The sequence below is a fragment of the Benincasa hispida genome, chromosome 6, assembly GCF_009727055.1.
Source record: "Benincasa hispida cultivar B227 chromosome 6, ASM972705v1, whole genome shotgun sequence".
Classification (NCBI taxonomy): domain Eukaryota; kingdom Viridiplantae; phylum Streptophyta; class Magnoliopsida; order Cucurbitales; family Cucurbitaceae; genus Benincasa; species Benincasa hispida.
The window spans coordinates 13,525,848-13,534,647 of record NC_052354.1 but is presented as its reverse complement, the minus strand read 5'-3'; the positions used below and the strand labels follow the sequence as shown (position 1 = coordinate 13,534,647).

At 36.5% G+C, this 8,800-nt stretch overlaps 1 long non-coding RNA gene across 1 annotated transcript; it reads right to left on the bottom strand.

Moving 5' to 3' along the window:
- Positions 1-5,728: 5,728 nt before the first annotated feature.
- LOC120080184 lies at positions 5,729-7,597 on the bottom strand. The gene is made up of 4 exons (XR_005482437.1): positions 7,237-7,597; positions 7,087-7,146; positions 6,888-6,957; positions 5,729-5,901 (listed from the first exon to the last, which is right to left on the bottom strand). It is a non-coding gene; the product is annotated as an uncharacterized LOC120080184 (long non-coding RNA).
- Between the last annotated feature and the right edge of the window lie 1,203 nt (positions 7,598-8,800).

Genomic DNA, 8,800 nt, shown 5'->3' with positions numbered 1-8,800 from the left:
TTCTTTAATGTCTCGTTATTAGGAACAAATAACCTGTGTTCCTTCATTAAGGCTCCATCCTGTCTCAACACATAATCTGATCCTGGCTGTTTACTTACCTCTTCAACTAACCTCTTGAGACTAGGGTCTCCTGACTAAGCTATGATAATATCATCTACCAATGTAGGCCTTGCTTGAAAATGAGCTAATAATTCTCCCATATGGCGTACTGTCAGAGTTGCATTAGCACCTCTGAATTCCTATAATAACCTTCCCCTTAGAGAACTAAGCATGTCTCTGGAAGGTCTCGACTTCTTGCTTAGAGTATCAACTACCACATTAGCTTTACCTGGGTGATAGTCAATAATACAATCATAATCTTTAATCAACTATATCCATCTTTTCTGCCTTAGATTTAGCTCTTTCTGCTCAAAGATGTACTTCAAACTCTTATGATGAGTAAAAATATGACAATTCTCACCATATAGGTAATGTCTACAAATCTTCAGAGCTAACACCATAGTTGCTAACTCTATATCATGCGTAGGATAATTACTCTTATGCTTCTTTAATTTTCTGGATGCATGATCTACTATTTTCCTATGTTTGTATGCAACTCTTTATTATAGATTTTAATTTTAATTTCACTAAATTATAAAACTTATAAAGTTTAATGAAATAAGTAAAACCTATACATGCATCTAATGACATACTTTATAAATATAAGAATTATATTTTTCTAAAGTGGTGTCATGCTTCACGCATCTCTATTTTCATTACAACATAATAACAATTATATGATAAAGTAATAAAAATAAAATAACATCCATCCATCCATCCATACTATATATTATAACACTTATAATATAACATGATGCATGAACATGTGATCAATGCATGCTATCGTATAATATAACAATTTTATTAAATATGATGCATGAGCATGCTTAATTAAATCACGCAACTTTCTAGTATAACACTTATATTAAAAATGATGCATGAAATAATGTTATCCTATGGTGAGATTTTTAACACTATATGGCACACAATATGCTATATAATTAATAAACCATACATCACATGTATAATAAACATAAAAGCAACATTGGACCAATATTGACATCATAAACATTAATTAAATTAATATAACACTTATATTAATTTAATTAATGAATAACAAATCAAATAATTAATTATTATAAATTAAAAATTAATAAATAAATAAATAAAACTAAACTACCTTCAGGAGTCTGCAACCCACGCTTGAACCAATGATCAACACGGTCTCATGCATGCGTGGACATCTGGAGTGTCGCACGCTGCTTTTGTGCTGTCATAGCACACCTCTATGCTACTTGCAGCGTCACGACGCTCCGTACAACATTGCAACGCTGTGACTAGAACGTAGCGATGCCAGGCTTTTCGCCTTACAACGTAGGGCAAGCGTCGTAGGGCTCCAGCCTTACGCTCTAAGGCAGAAGCTTCCTCTACTTCGCCCATTTATCCATTTTGTTTTGTTATTGCTCTAAATTTCTCTAAATTGAAGTAAAAAACTCATCACTAGTGACATGGACTATTACATACTCGATTGTAAGAATTTAAATGCCCAAAAACGTCAGGCCCTTACCGATTGAATGAATTAAAGCAGTAAAAACTAGGCCAATTTTGAAACATCCAAGTGCAAACCATCAACATTCAAAATGCAGATCATACACTCATTAAAAACTATGAATTGATGTTCGAAAATGAAAATCAGAGACACGAGATGGTTCTGATACCAATTAAAGGGTTTGGAATATCTCGAAGCGGAAGCAATCAAATGCAATTGTGTCTTATTTTTGTTTTACAGAACATACAAATTATAGAGGGACAAAAAGTAAGAATAAACAAAGATAAACTAAAAATGCTTTCTACCGATTTAACAAACAGGAGAAGAGATCGAGAGAAACTCACCCTTGAAAAACCTTTCTTCATGTATCTTCTCCAACAACACCACCACAAGTCGATCTCCTCCTAAACTCCCCTTCATAACAACTTGAAGACAACAATCATTGCTCCAACAAAGAACACTACCATGAGATCTTCCAAGTTATTCTCTAGAATGAGAACCAAGTGGAGTTTCGTGGGCTTGCTTAGAAGAATTTTGGTGTAAGGGAAAAGTTTTCTTTTTCTAAGAGAGATTTGGCAGAGAGGTTTCCACACAGAGAGAATGGATGCAAGATGAAGAGATGAAGATCCAGAACTGTTCCTTATTCTTTTGTAAAAATACGTATATGAGAGAGGGAGTGAATTGAGAGAGTTATCAAATAACTCCTTCCCCCTTTTTAATTTAAAATAAATTCAAAATTTAAAATTCAAAATTTTGAATTTTAAATAATATATATATATATATATTGAGCTATATGTTATATCACATATGATATAACCTATAGTTATTACTCTCTCATATAACCTATAATTTTTATATGAATCATATTCATATAATTAATATTTGAATCATATTTCTCTCATTAAAACTTTATATTATAATGTATCATATACGTTATTAATTATATCTTATATAGTTAATTTCCTTGAATTAATTTGAATAATTCAAATTAATCCAAAATTAATTTGATTCTCATTAATCCTTATTGAGCTAATGAGGGGACCTTATAGATTGAAGCTCCAATGATACTTGATTAATTGATTAAACTCTTAAATTAAATTAATCAACATTCATTAATTGTCAATCACTCCACTAAAGACCAAAAATTGCACTCTTCGTACTATATGTCCATTAGATATAATCAATCAACAGTAATTGACCCTTCATAAATTACTCATAAGTACACTTGGGTCAAAATTACTGTTTTACCCTTATAGTTACATCTAATTCCTTAAGTACTAATGATCCCTCTAATGAACAATTAGTTGTAGTCCAATTAAAATCGAACCCCTCTCGGGCTAGGAGATAGTGTGACACCACATTGTTTAAGTCTTGGAATCAGTCCCTAAGGGAGCAAATAATGTACTTACCCTAATAATAGGCAATGAGTGAAATCTTTCTTATGTAGCTGTGTTTCCAGCTCCCTAATAAAAGAATCCCAAAAATGATAAGCATATTGAGTTGGCGAAACTGACCACTCTTACCCATGCAGATCAAAGGACTGCTCTCATAGGCAGGACTTCACAACTTACCCAAGATTAAGGTTAAGTCACATATAGTCGCCACGATAAAATATAAGTCTTTTCTAGCAATGGTGTTATACAACGAGACTATTCATTTTGTGGTCTAGTCTTATATAAACTCTTCATATATGATACCTCCGCTCATATGTCTCCACATGAATGATCAGGATCAGATCATTTGTAGTATTTTACAACTATTGTAACAATTACAAAGTGGGTTGTATCTGTATTGTCACAAAGATAAGGTACCCAACCTTATCCATCTACTATAGGTCATTCAGGTTATCATTTAAACATGATCCACCTATATGTCTCCATATACATATTTAAGTTACATCTATAACCTTGGATCTTAGTTTATTGATTTGGATTAATGCAACTAAATGTCAAATAAAATACAACTTATTTTATTAGATAAATATAAATTTGTACAAATACAATTACAAACTATAAGACCACGAGATTTAGAGTATCAACCTCAACATAAATAGACGGGTATACATGTTTTTATAAATACTTACATCATTCTTCAATATTTGAGTAATGCCCTTTTCTATCGATGGAATTTTCTCCTTTCTCGTTTTCTACAACCAAGAGTAATATAGAATCAAAATTGACTTTAGTAATATATAGGTTATTAAAATTAGTTATATACCTTCAACAATATGGGTTCCTTCTGTTGGAATTTGTGTCGTAAATCTCGTAGATTGTAAATTATAAAAAAAGTTATTTATTTAATAAAATAAATAAATAATGTTAATACGTAATAGTAATTATTTCGTGGTAAGTCAGACACAATCTCATCGCGTAGAAAACCACCACTCACATGTCTCTGCATGAATGAACTGATCACATCGTTTATAACACTTTACAACATTTGTAACAATCATAAAGCGAGCCGTATTCAATAATATCTCCAAAAATAGGTACCCAACCTAATCCAAGTACTATAGATTGTTTAGGCTATTTTACTTGAACTTGATCAAGTTTATGTCTCCACATAAAGTCCAAGTATTCATGACAATAGCCAAGGGTTCGTAGTTTATTGGATTTAGAGTTATTAAACAATCAATTCATTTTCATTTAACAACATTTGTCTGAATAAACTTCACATATGTTTACTTTTTACAAACTACGAGTTTTAGGACATCCAACCCCACAAAATCCCACTTGGACTAGAACTCCTAGTGGGTTAGAACAAAGTTGAGTACTATGAGAGAAATCTAAACACAATAAACTAAGGCATCTCATATCCATTATTTCTCCCACTTGCCCTATTTATTCTACCTGTAGTCCTAAACTCTTCAGGTGACCCTCGAAAATCTTATTCGGGAGGGCCTTTGTAACGGATTAGCAATATTGTGTTCAGACGCTATCTTTTTCACAATAATGTCTCCTCTTAGCACGATCTCAGACCAACATATTTTGCTTCCATTGTGGAGTCTGCAATGCAGCTTTGCTTAATACTTCTCCATACTATTGCTCCTTCATTTAGAATGAACGTCGGTCCCGAAGTATATCTCCTAGAGTCTATATCTGTCTTAAAATTGAAGTCAGTATATCCTATAAGGATGAAATCCTTATTTCCATATACGAGCACGTAGTTCCTCGTTCTCCTAAGATATTTGAGGATATTCTTAACAACAGTCCAATGTGCATAACCAGGATTAGATTGATACCTATTGACAATACTTACTGTAAAGCATATGTTTGGACGAGTACATAACATTGCATACATCAGACTTATACATAGGGAACCCGTATCATATACGTAACTTTTTGAGGTGTCTTAGGACATTGTTCCAAAGGTAAAAAGCCATAAGATTTGATCGTAGTATAAAATCTTATATTCCATGTAACACCCCCGAACTAGGATTTGGAATCCGGATTCGACCCCTGTGACCTAGCGGGTCCTTTCAGCATGCTTTGTTCTCACTCACATGCATCCTAAGAAAATTCCCAGGAGGTCACCCAACATAAGATTGCTCCAAGCTAAGCACGCTTAACTTTGGAGTTCTTATGATTGAGCCATCGAAAAGGAAGGTGTACCTTGTTAGTATAGGTAGTAACTTTCAATTCTTTTAAGCCTTTCTTAACCATACTTTCATGTCCTTAGGATCTCTCTCATTCAGATATGATACCGGTTCATTCATGTACCCCTCCTGAACTCGGGTCATTACATGCCTACCAGCTTCCACTTGGTTCGTCCTCGGACCACATCTTACTGGAAGAGGTTCCTCTCTGATACCATCTGTAACGCCCCAGGCCCAGGATTAGGAATCTGGATTCGACCCTTAATGGCCCCGACATTCCCCTACGTCCCTTGTGACCTGTCTATGTCAACCTCCCTTCCTCCCTTGCCTTGAATGCTTTTTAGAAGTGAAAGTTGTCCCCATAAACCAACACGGGTCCTTTCAGCAAATAATAAATGTCGTTACTAAAATAAATGCATGCAAATAATTTAAAACGACGCTCAGTTATTTGAAATAAATGCTAATTAAAACAAGAGAAGTTCCAAAGACATTTATTAAATGCAATTGTTAAAAACAATAATAGGGTACCCATAAATCATAAAGGTTAATAAATACATATGAAAAATAATTCTTAATAATAAGTTTCAAACATCAAAACTAAACATGAAGGGAAACATGAAAAGAACTCTAAATCTCATGATGCGGAAGCGTAAAAACTAGTCCCAGTGGCTTGGTCATGAATTCCGTTATGCCATCGCCGGCGCATCTCTACCCTTACCTGAAACATCAACATAAGAAAGAATGAATATGAAATACTTAGTAAGTAACCCCACCACTGGGGTCAGGCTAGGCATCTATGTCCTCTAGATACCCACATATGGCACATAAACATATGGAACAACCAAGAGACTGAGTCCTATCCTATTGTAGTTAAGTATATGCACTCACAAAAATTTGGTGAAATCTTCCGAAGGAAACACAAAACTGGTGAATCCCGAAGGAACCACAAACTGGTAAATCCCGAAGGAAACACAAACTGGTGAAACCCGAAGGAACCACAAAACTGGTGAATCCCGAAGGAACCAAAAAACTGGTGAATCCCGAAGGAAACACAAAACTGGTGAATCCCGAAGGAAACACAAACTGATGAATCCCGAAGGAAACACAAAACTGGTAAATCCCGAAGGAAACACAAACGGGTGAATCCCGAAGGAAACACAAACTGGTGAATCCCGAAGGAAACACAAACTGGTGAATCCCGAAGGAAACACAAAACTGGTGAATCCCGAAGGAAACACAAACTGGTGAATCCCGAAGGAAACACAAACTGGTGAATCCCGAAGGAAACACAAACTAGTGAGCATCTAACTAATCAATGAGGATATTCACACAGTCTTAACGTACTAAGATTTAACATTGTACAGTTCTAAAACATATATAAAAATTCTTGATACCATGGCTTCATCACATACACATATTTCTTAATAACATATTATACATCATCCATGTATAACTTACATCATAACTCCACAACATGCAAGTATGCCTCAACACTAGCAGATCAGACATCGACATATGAAAACACATACTAACGATCAAGTACTTAGGTATGTATGTAAACAAATCAGAATTCGTACCAGAACATACTTTGATTCAGGTCATACTGTCAATCAATATGCTAACATTTACCATAACATACGCTTATCATGCTAGCATACAAGTAAAACTTGGCCCGTGGACAGTTCCAGTAGTAAGATTACTTACCTCAAATTTGGTCCCAAATTAACCCAAGTAATTAACCTTCTTACAACTCTTGGAAGACTTTGAATCCACCCTAAAACATACATTACAAATATTAATTTAGCACCCCTAGTCCAAAAATAATAAATCCAAAGTTTTAAACTCATCTTTGGGTCTAAATCCAATTAACCAAATAAATCAAATGACCACAAATTTAACTTACCGAAGTCACGACTTGGTTCGAGGCCATTTCCAAAGTTCTATTTATTTGTCCAAACTGAACCTAAATCAAAACCAAAGTATAATAACTAAATTTTCAACGATTACCCTTAATAAAAAAGGGAACCAAACCAACTACTCACCTAAAACTTACCAAAATTGACGAAATTCATAATCTTGTCGGTAGCACTCAAAAGACTTTAAAATGCCTCCAAACTTTGTATCCAAACTAGTAGATCCAGTGAGTGGCGACGACATCCTGCTTGACGGTGGTGTCGGAGTGGAGTCGCACAACCTAGGCAGCAGCGGCTCGCAACCAGAGGCAGCAAGCTATAGATTCGTGGGTCAGAGAGAGGAAGGCGGGCATTTGAAGCTCGTCGTCGAGCGGCGCATCGCTGGTGGGAGGCGGATCCAGCTGACTGAGAAAATGACGGTGCCGGGTCACGAACGGCGAGGCAACGCTTCAGATCTGGGTTTTCCGGCGGAGTCGACACGAAGGTAGAGGGCAAGCGGCTGGATCTAAAAAAGAGAGAGATATATAGAAGCGAGGGTCCTTGAGTTCAAGTTGGGGACAAGGTCCTGATTAAAAGCTAGCGTTACGGAACAGTTTGTCTTCAGGCGCCAGAGGGACCAACGGTAGTAAGAAATATGAAGGTCCAGTGGTAAGGTAATTGAGAAGTCAGGAGAACTATCATAATAGGGTTCAGTGTACCGTCATAGGAATGAAGATTCATCCTGTCATCCATGTGAGTATCCTGAAGCCCTATTATCCCGATCCCGAGGATGAACACGAGAACGTGCTAAGGCGTCCACCGGTCACGATGAAGTAGTTCTGGTTGAGAAAGAAGTTGCAACAAATTCTGGATAAACGTACGCGCCGTATTGGAAGACCCAGACACGAGAACTGACAGATTTTAGTGAAATTGGAAAGGATCTCCCTGACGAAAGATAAGTTGGGAAGACGGGCCGCACAGACTATGAAGAGCGCAGCTCCAGCATACGCACAGATTTTGAACAAGGTCGGTTAGCGGGTGAACGTCAACGCAATTAAGTGGGGAGAATGTAAGGTCCATGCTTGTCCAGGGCCTGTTGCCCATGGCCGCATGCCAACAACCAACCCCTTTTAGCTTACTTTCATATCCTGTATTGTATTAGTTTAGTTAGCTTGCTTTCTTTACATTTCATTGTAATGACCACTCCCCTTTTGCATATGCAAGGGTGCCAGTTGGCTTTTTGTTCAGAATGCACTATATGGGATAAGACTAACCATCATTTCCTCATACCCGGAGTAGTACTCTATTAAAGCCGTTGTGTTGCTTATTGCTTTCTAGTCTACTACAATCTTTCTTTCTTTATACACACTCGCAAATCTTCTTACGAAAACCTTTTCTCTAAACCCGTTTTCTTAAAACCATTTTCCCTCAAACGGGATTGAGGTTGCAAGAGGCACTCGGTGTGCCATCGGCATCCGTATTCGAGTTGGCTGACTTGTTCGTGAGCGGGAACAGGTGCCGCACAATCGCTAAGAGAAGCTTCCGAAAGAGCGATTGTAGCACTGGCCGACTGGCGGTGGTTGTGACTGGTAAATCTGCCGATCCAAACCTGAACGAACTAGGTGCGAAGTGAAGGAAGAAGAAAAACGATGGGGTTGGCAGGGGAGTGAGACGCGTGAGGGAGAGGGTTATTTTTTTTTAATTTTTTTTTTAAACTAATAATAA